This window comes from Rhinolophus sinicus, chromosome 3 (assembly GCF_057876585.1).
Source record: "Rhinolophus sinicus isolate RSI-liver-muscle chromosome 3, RSI-T2T, whole genome shotgun sequence".
NCBI lineage: Eukaryota > Metazoa > Chordata > Mammalia > Chiroptera > Rhinolophidae > Rhinolophus > Rhinolophus sinicus.
In genome coordinates, this window is record NC_142503.1 from 16,121,736 (window position 1) to 16,131,931 (window position 10,196).

Below are 10,196 nucleotides of genomic sequence, written 5' to 3' on the forward strand. Positions count from 1 at the left end.
TTTGCTCGACGCACATTGGTCTCTGTTTTGTTAAGGGAGTTTTATTTCAGGGCAAATTGATTAATTTATTGTCATGACCTCTCCTCACGTGTGCAAGTATTATGCCAAAGGTATTTTCCCATGATCTATATTTTTTCTCCTCAACATTAGTTTTTTAATATCCATCCACACTGATGTGGTAGTTAGAGTCCATTTCCTCTCCCTGCTCAATATTATCCTCTTGTTATTTGGAACAATGCTGCTGTCAACAGCCTTATGGTGTCTGCCGGTGCTCATGACCACCTGGGAATGGAACCTGGGCCGTAGGGTAGGAAGATGTTCACCACCACAACATTAGCCTAATGGGTCCTGGCAATTTCTCTCCACATCAGCTGTGCATGTGTCCCTTTTTGTTCTAAATCCTCACCAGTTATGCGATCGCCTGACGTTTTAATGCAATGCGTGTAAAATAGTATCTCCTTATGATTTTAGTTTTCATTTTCTTCATTACAGTGAGGTTGAGCATGTTTTTGTATATTCAATTAGTCAAATGTTTAATTGGACCAATATGATATTTCTGTAAAATATTAATTTATATAATTTGCTTTTCTCCTATTGAGTTATTTTTTTTTTCTTATTGATGTGTAAGATGCTTCATATATTCTGAAAGTCAATCTTTTCCTAATTACTTTTTCAGAAAGTGTCTTCTCCTATTATGTGGCATGTGTTTTTATTCCATTTATTGTATTGTTTGGTTAAAAAAATTAAGTTTAGAATGCTGACTCTATCAATATTTTCCTGTATATTTAGTGCTTATATATCCTAGCTTCTCAAAATAATTGCTTGAATTCATGGTCATAAAAATATTCCTTTACATTTTCTTCTAAATTTTTTTAATTGTTGTTTTCATATTGCATCTTTAATTTTCCTAGTATTAATTTTTGTCCATGATGTATAATAATGAATTCTAATTTGTGTATGTAGCTAATCAATTTTTTTTGTTTCTATTACTGTAGAATCCACCATTTTTCAATTAATCTAAATGCAACGTCTGCAATATACTTATTAACATTTTCATCAACATAGATATCTTTCTCAGGTCTTTACTCTGTACCCTTGTTTTACTTTTTTTTTTTTTTTTTCGTTTATTATTGCCCAAACTTCCTAATTACTATAACTTTATAGTAATTATTATAGTAATTCTGACTCTTCGCAGGGCAAGTTCACTCACCTAGTTCTTCTTATTCAAAAATATTTGAGCAAGTCTTTACTCTTGCTCTTTATATAACTTTTAGAATACCACGTTCCATGAAAAATGCTATTGTATTTTTTTGTTTGTTTGTTTAGGCGTTCCATGTAATTTACTACCCAGTTCATGGAGATTTTATTTGCTTTGTAGGTACTCTTATTGCTATTGTAAATTGTATCTAAAATTATATTTTCTAATTATTTTATGCTGTTTTATATAGATGCAATTTGTTTTCAATATTCATTTATACCTAACAATTTTGAAAAGCTCTTATTAATTTTTTGTGGTTTTGGTAATACAACTAATTTGTAAAATTATCTTTGGCAGAATTGCTATTCCTTAAATTTAAATAAGCATAACTGCATATTCAGGTAAGGAATTTTAATTCTAAAAAGGCTAACTAACTGTATCATTGCATGTTTGTTATTAGTCTATCTGGGTCCTGATTCTTAGTCTTCAGATACCCAGATAAGTGTTCTTTCCTCTGTAGAGAGGCAAGATGGAAAGCATCAGCCTATCACAAATTCCAGATTCTTGTCAGATGTTGGAGTTATCCTTATATTTCCTAATACTGACATTTTGACCAAAATAGAAATAAGATCATTTAAACCAAATTTTGATATTAGCATAGGAACAAAGAGCAAGTTCAAGAATGAGCGATTTAAAAAAAAATTGTATGTGGAATCATCAGTATTCAGTAAAGTGAAATAGACTCTATTATTTCTAAAACTCTTATTTTGAAATAAATTTAGGTTCATGGAAGAGTTATAAAGAATTTGCAGAGTTCACATGTATCCTTCATCCTGTTTCCCCTACATTTAACATTTTACCTTATGGCACTTTTGTCAAAATTAACAAATTAATTTTGCTGCAATAGGATTTCTAAACTGCAAACTTTATTCGTATTTCACCAGTTTTTACACTAATATTCTTTTCTGCCGTTCCAGGATGTAGTCCAAGATATCATGGTGCACTGACTTGTGTCATATCCTTAGAAATCTTGTATCTGTGACATTTCTCTATCTTTCCTTTTTTTTTTCTTTTTCATGCTCTTGAACCTTTTGAAAGTACTGATCAAGTGTTTCCCAGAGTGTCTTTGATTTTCAGTTTGTCTGATATTTTCTCCTGATTAGACTAATGTTATGAATTTTAGAGATAATGCCATTTAGGTCAAGTCTCATTGCAACCTATCAGGAAGTAGATGACATTCACATATTTATTATTGGTGATATTAACCTTGATTATTTGGTTACAGTGGTGTCTGCCAGGTTTATCTACTGTAAAATTAGGTTTTTCTTTTTTTTTTAAATTTTGTCTACTCTGTTCATTAGAAGGGATTTACTAAATCCAATCTGCACTGAAAGGGAGGACAATTAAGCCTACCTCCTGGATGGAAGAGTAGCAAAGAATTTGTGAACATATGTTAAAATCACCAAAGTTATTAAGAAATATTTTTGTGAGATACTTTAAGAGACTTTTTGTACCTTATACTCTTCATCTTAAAAATACATTTGTGTGACTGAACCCCTGGTAACCCAAGTTTTCTAAAGGCAAGTGATGACTGTAATTGTTGAACTGACTTTTCTTACTTCAAGTTTCCAATGCTAATAAATAAACAAAAATAACAATAGTAACTAAAACAATAAGTTTGAGTGCCGTGATTAGGACAAAAATTACTTCAAGAGTATGTGAGAAAACACAGAATTTTGTGGATGTATGACAATTTTTTTTTGTTTTTTAAGTTATATTTCAAAAGGAAATTACAATACAGAAATGGTGAAACTATGAAGTTTAAGGCTGTAATCATTATGTTTGAATTATTTCATTTAACATAGGGTCTGGCCCATAATAAGTTATCAAAATGTTGAATGAAACATAGAATGCAAATTAAAAAAAAATATCTCTGATACAGAAATAACAGATTCAACACATTAAGGTAAAGTAGAGAAAACAGATAATCAAAAATGAAATAAAATTTAGAAAGGATGAACATTAAGGCCAGACTATTAAAATTTTCAAAAAAATAGATTTTCTTAATGTAGAAACTATGTATTTATCAAAATCAACTTTTACCAATAGATTAAAATACTCCCGAATAGTTTATGCAGATATGTGAGAGTGAGCAAATGTGTGTTGGGGGAGGGTTGGTTAAGAATCCTTGAGTGTCAATGAAACAGTAGTTTTCAAATATTCATTCCCTCACCATTTATTTATTGAGCATTTATGATGTAAAATATTCTATGTTAAGGAAATAATAGTGAATAAAAGAGGTGTGGTCTAGTCCCAGATTTCATAGAGCTTCATTTCCCATACTGTTCAATATATTTGGTTACACAAATAACATCTAAGATAAATAAAAATAACACAAATGTCATTGCTTTTGACAGCATAACACTTTTGTATAAACCAATAACATTTTAATTAAAATTAGTTTGTGTGAATAATCCTCAAAAATTACTGTAGCTATGTTTCTTACTGTGAAGAAACAAGAATAAGTTCAACAATTACAAATACCACTTGCTTTTTAGTTATGGTAAAAGATAGAATGATTAATTGTTAGAGTTTGAGGTACTTAAATTTTAAAGTTACAAGTCATGTGGCTTTAAGCACACTACATTCTCTGTTCCTTAGATTTTTGGTCTATAAAATTATCGTTACAATGGAGAAAATCTTTCAGATGAGTGGAGTTTTCAGGGCACCTCGGTTCCAGCACATGTAGTCTCTCTGCCTAGATATACAGTGGTCTCTTTTTAGAAAACATTGAAATTTGGAGAATAAAGCTTCTAGTGGCATTCTTGAGTTCTTAGAGAAAAAAACCCTAATTTAAGAATACTAGAAGCTAGACTTAAAACCAGTTACAATTTTTTTTTTCCCATTCTATTATTGTCTAGAATTTAAAACAGTGGAAAAGATTGAAACAGTGATTCTCAAAACAGATAGGGATAGAGATGGGACCTATATTCCTAAAATGCTATACTCCTGTGAGAATTTTTGCTATAGGAAGTCACTGGTGTGTGTTAAATACCGAATAAGAGACATAATAGACAAGTGGGCAATAGCCAGACCATATATGATAATGCAACTCTGACCCACAACTTCTGCAGCAAAAAGGCCAGGAAGCCAATCCACCTCTGAAACAATCAACCCAGAATTCAAAAATTGTCTGTACATAGTTAGTGGTGGCCAGCTTCCCTACTCCTTTCTCATGTTTGCCCCACTCTAAACTCCTGACCAATAAGATACATTCAAATCTGCCCCCCCAAACCTGTCATAAAAGATGCCCTCCTTCTGCTCAGTCCTTCTTCAACTTCCCTGTGACAACACGGTTCGTTCAGGGCATAAGAACTCTTCCTTTTTTTCCCTGTAAAACTTTCCTATTCCACTCCCTGCCTTTGAATTTCTGTCCATCTCAGGTAATGATGGCTGACTCTGCTATAGCAAGCTTTCAGTCAATGGCCTCTGCTCTCATTTGTGTGCTCTTTATGTATTTCAACATTAAAGTTCAACGAGGTAGAAAAACAAGACAAACAACAACAACAGATTAAGAGAAATCTAACAAAATGCTGTAGTGATGACATTTAAAACTAGGTTTTTTAAATTATTTTTTTTATTGGGGTGACAATTGTTAGTAAAATTATATAGATTTCAGGTGTACAATTCTGTGTTACATCATCTATAAATCCCATTGTGTGTTCACCACCCAGAGTCAGTTCTCCTTCCATCACCATATATTTGATCCTCCTTATAAAAGTTGTTTTAAAGTAGTCTGAAGTAAATAGCTTGAAAAATTCGTCATGAACAATATTACTCAGTTGACTCACTTGTTAGTTATTTGTATACACAACACTCAAGCATAGATAGAGGTGATACTTAGAAGAATCATAAATGCCTTTATCTATTTCTAGTAAGAAAAGCAATATGCTACACGAGTGTTTCTGTACCTCAGCCTGCTGCATTGCCACCAGAAAAAAAATTAGATATTAATTAAGAAGTTATGTTTTAGAGTGAATTCATAAAAATAAAATATGAAAGCATATTTTGTAATGTGAACGAGTCTTTATAATACACTCCTTTGTGTGTATGTGTGCAGAGGGGTTGATGTTACTGGTGGTGATATTAAAGTGTCCAACAGTATCAAATGCCTGCACAACTGAGATAATACGACTTCAGAAGCTGTGTGACGCTACCTGTGTCTTCATCTCCATAAAATAGCAATGGCCGTTTGGGAAACACAGTAAACACTGGTGTTGTATATTGTTCTCCCTTCTCTGAAGCCCTTCCCTAGGGGCTAAATAGATTTGCTAAACCACATGTTGTTTACCTAATTTTTGTGTCAAAGCATTAATGAGACTCCTATGGGTAATGATGCTTTGCCAAAATATTGGTTCTTCATTTCAATATCACCTTTATTCTTGGCAATACCTTTATTTGTTGAATCTATGTAAAAAAAAACAAAACAGAAAAACAGAATATAATTCAGTGTAAGACAAAATCTTCTCAGATGGCCCTGTTGAATTTCATTACATAGAATTTAAGTAAAAATCCATTTCAGATACAGTATACTAGGAAAAGAAAACAAACATAGTAATCTTTGACCTAGTACATTCAGTGGGAATGAGAAGAATAACCTGACACCTTTATCTAGATTCCATTTTTTTTAATGTATAAAGTAAAAGTTATAAAATAATTTAAATTGCCTATATATTTGGATTACAGGGAATGTTTACATTTGAATGATCAAATATCACCTTTAATAATAAGAAAAGAGGGAGTTTAAGCAATCTTAAATCTTAATAATACATTTCTCAATACTCCATTAGCAATTCCAAAAGCCTAAAAGCTTTGAAAACCAAAAGGTTTTTATTACTGTTCTTGCTGTTATTGTTGTTGAAACTTGTGTACAAGTTTATATGACAGCAAAACTATCCCTCCATGGACATGAGACTACTTATATTAATTATTTAGCCCACATGGTGTAACTATTCATGTGTCCTCAGCAACAGAGGGAATTTGATTACAGAGTGCAGCTCTGGATCTGCATGTGTTTGTGATGTATATGCTGCTTATTAATGTTAAAATCCGAAAACAATCTGTAGTCTGAGTGGCCCCAAGAGTTTGTGGAGAGATTGTTACAGAATTTTTTAAATTGATTAATGATGTAATTGGAAAAATAAATTAAAAAAAAAAAAAAATCCAAAAATAATGATCTCCAGGGACTTCTTTAGATCTACAGAGAAGTTATTTTATAAGGTTACCTTTCTATGAAGAGATACCAACAAGAATAGTCCTGCCTAAAAATGTCATCATGTTGACTGCCTTGGGCTGTCCTGTAGCCTTCTTTAATAATTGCCAAACCCTCTTCATTTGGAAGCTAGCCATACTGGAAATGACTTGGAAAATACTCTCTATATATCCCCAGGGATATTGGAAGAATATTATTATATCTATATAAAAAAGCAAAGCAGAAAATATTATCTAAATAACATCTCCCCAAATATTGCAAATGTTTTTTGTTTTGACATGGAAAAGACATCACTTAAGAAGACATTTAGTCTTTTAAAAAGCCGGGGATGGGTGGGGGAGGAGAGGACCTGAAACTCAGAGTGAAAAATAAGATTTATCTAATCTTGAGTAATTAAGAGGGCTGTATGAAGTACCACACTGACAATTCAGATGCCACATGCAGGCTCAACAGGAAGGAAACGGAGCCTCTATCAGAGCAGGAGTGGAGAGTGACAGCACTTATACACGGAACCCACTGACATAATTTGCTATGATTACATTTTCTGTTTATTTTGTTTTCATTTACTGTATGTTCTTTTCCTCACTGATCTACTTACAAAGTAGGAAGTGGAATGCGAAGGACTATCAAAAACATCACCATGAATTTAACTATTTCTATTTCTACAAATAGGCTACCGTGATCTCCTAGTGCATATTTCTAAAGGCTACCCAATGTTGACTTACCTCACTGCCTCCATAAAGTAAGCGTTCTTTCTTCACAGTTTGAGTTTAAGAATATCCAGAATCATTTCCTTTGTCTGCAAATTCCTCAGAAAGTTTTAAATAGCAACACTATTTGGCATCGTTGATATGCACACCCAGAAGGCCAAATAGCAAATCTGTCTCTCTGTGATTGCTTACATTCTAAATAAAACTCATTATCTTTTGTTCTCTGTGCACCACAAATATGAAAAATTGATAGGTGTCCTTAAAAATAATTTTGTACTTTCGTTTTGTCCTAACACAGAAAAAAGAAGATTCAAATGAGGAAAAATTGTGGAAAGTTAAAATAATATTGTCTTTCTTTTGAATACAGGAGCATATTATAGCAATATACCATTGGTTTATATGATACTGAGGGAAAATTTGCTCCAGAATTTTGTTGTTTCTAAATAAATGATTTCAAGTAAAATTAAAATCTTACAAAATTCCAACTAATAACCTAAATATGTGATTTGGGTCAGGTGCACAACAATAGTATGTGATTGACTCTTCAGTTAATTTTAAGATGCATGCCTTTCTAAGGACATTTATTCAAATGACATTTAAAAAAAATTGTGCTGGTCACAAAACAACAAAGAACAAGAAAATGTAACCTTGTGCACTTCTGTATCCGTTTTCTACTGCCACAATCATACAGGATAGAAAACAATCTCATACCTCAGTGGCTTGTGTCTTAAACATTAATTTAACTCATGCATCTGGGGGATTTCATTGATTTCAATTGGGCTACTTCACGTATGTTGAGCCTGCTGGTGTTGGTAGGGCTTACTCACATGTCTGTGGATTCGGTGATTTTCAGATGACCTAAAATAGCCTTGTCCCAGCAGGCAAGTGTCGGCATATCTTTCTGTTGTTCCAAGGGAAACAAGAGAGAAAATGGAAACAACACACCAGAACTTTTTTCATTCTTCTGCATCCATCACATACCCATTCTATTGGCCTAAGTGAGTTACATGACTAAACTTGGAATGCAGGACAGGGGACAAAGACTCAGCCTCCTTATTGAGAGAAACTGCAAAGTCATGTGGGAAAAGACATGGATATGAGAAAGAAGAGTGGAGAAAGTTGGGGATCATGGCAATCAATCTGTATCTTGCACGCAGTCTCTAATAAAAGAGCATCTATCCTGTCCTCTATCTAGTATAGACTATAATTTTTTTACATTGGTCCTTTATACTTTCAATCAGTGTTCTGTAATTAAGCCCACTTGAAAGTCTGTTAATACCACATGAGCTGTTGCTGATCAAATTATAAAGATTGTCTAGCCATGAGTTACAATGGAATCTGAACTCCCATTATATATATATATATATATATATATATATATATATATATATGCTCTTATGTTCCTAATTTTTCTTTATCTTTGGCCTTGGTACATGTAGTTTTCATGATATATTTTATCTTTAAAAATAATATGTTTTCATTTCAGGACTGAGAGAAAATAGAAAACTAACCAAATTTCTTTATTTTTCATAGACAAATTAATGATCATGCGTTCCTATCTCAGTTGCTCATAAAAGCAAACAAGCTTAAATAAATAATTTATACTGGGAAGAAAAGGATTAAGAAGGTGGCTACATGCTCTCCACTGTTGAGAGTCTTGACCTGTTACTGTTACTAATAGTGATCAACCATTGCACACTTGACCTTCAACACAGTGCTGAAAGTGTTCATATTGAACAACAGGTGAATGCAGGCGTCAATTTATTGAATGATATATTTTCTTATTATACAAACAGTGCCAAAAAATGTACACACATTTATAAAAAGGAAAAAAATGATTAAAATTATAATACTCAATATACACCAATAAAAAAGATGAATACAAGTTACATTTGACTTCTGCAATCACAAGAGTTGTGCAAAGTGGTTGCTATCAGAGTCCAGATCCTTCTGATCATGGTGAGCTACTGCTTCAGGAACGTTGACCAAAGTGTCCACTTGTATACATATTTTTGGCACCCCCTGTATTTACATTATTGCAGAGCAATAATTGCAGAAAAAAAGAGTTCTATCTTTTTTATGAAAGCAATGTAGAAAAACAAATTACTAACTAGATAATACACTAGCATTACATCACCCAGTAGATATCACAAGTCAAGTTCCTGAGATCCTGAAGGATTTTTTTTTTTTTTCCCCCAGCATACTCACTGGAGAGTCATCAACTATTCTCTTTCCAAACTATGTGACTAAAATTAAAGACTTTTTCAAGGACCTGTCTGCTTACTTATCCTGACTGTATTTATACTTAAGACTGTTTGCTTTTGTGATGGCCACAAGTAACATTGAAATATTGAGTAAGGATGGTAAAGTTCTTCAAAAGAAAGGTATATCTGTGGCATCCATTCAAATGCATTGTTTCACAGGGGATGTATTTTGAGAAAGGGCAGATGGTCACATTTCCCAGAACATCTGTTACCCATCATTCTTTCACAGAGCAACCCAGATGCTGTTGACAACTTGTATGTAAATCATGCTGACAATTTGTTCAGTGTCTTTCCTGCTGAGACTGAGGTTGTCCTGGTCATACCATTTATCAGATATAGGAGATAAGGCGATCCCACAAGAACAGCTCCAACTGTGCTTTGGCCAGGAATCAATAACGGCCATTAAATCAACCGAACAATTTATCTACCTTGCAGTTATCTGCATATTACAGCAAGGATTTCCTACCTCACCCTTTCTAGTCTTATCTGAAAGTGTGCATTAGACATTAAATGCTCAACAGAATAGGAAAATACCAAATTGCTTTCTCATACCTGTCTTTAACTTCTGCTATTATTTGTTAGGGGTAATCATTTCTTTGACTTTGCATTTTAAAATTACCTTCATCTCAGGGAAATGACATATAAGAGGGAAATTATGCATGCATTTCTATATAAATGTCATATTTTTTTTAGTTTGCAAATGCCTGGTATAAAATATTCACAGTACAGAAGTTGATTTACAATCCATTTCA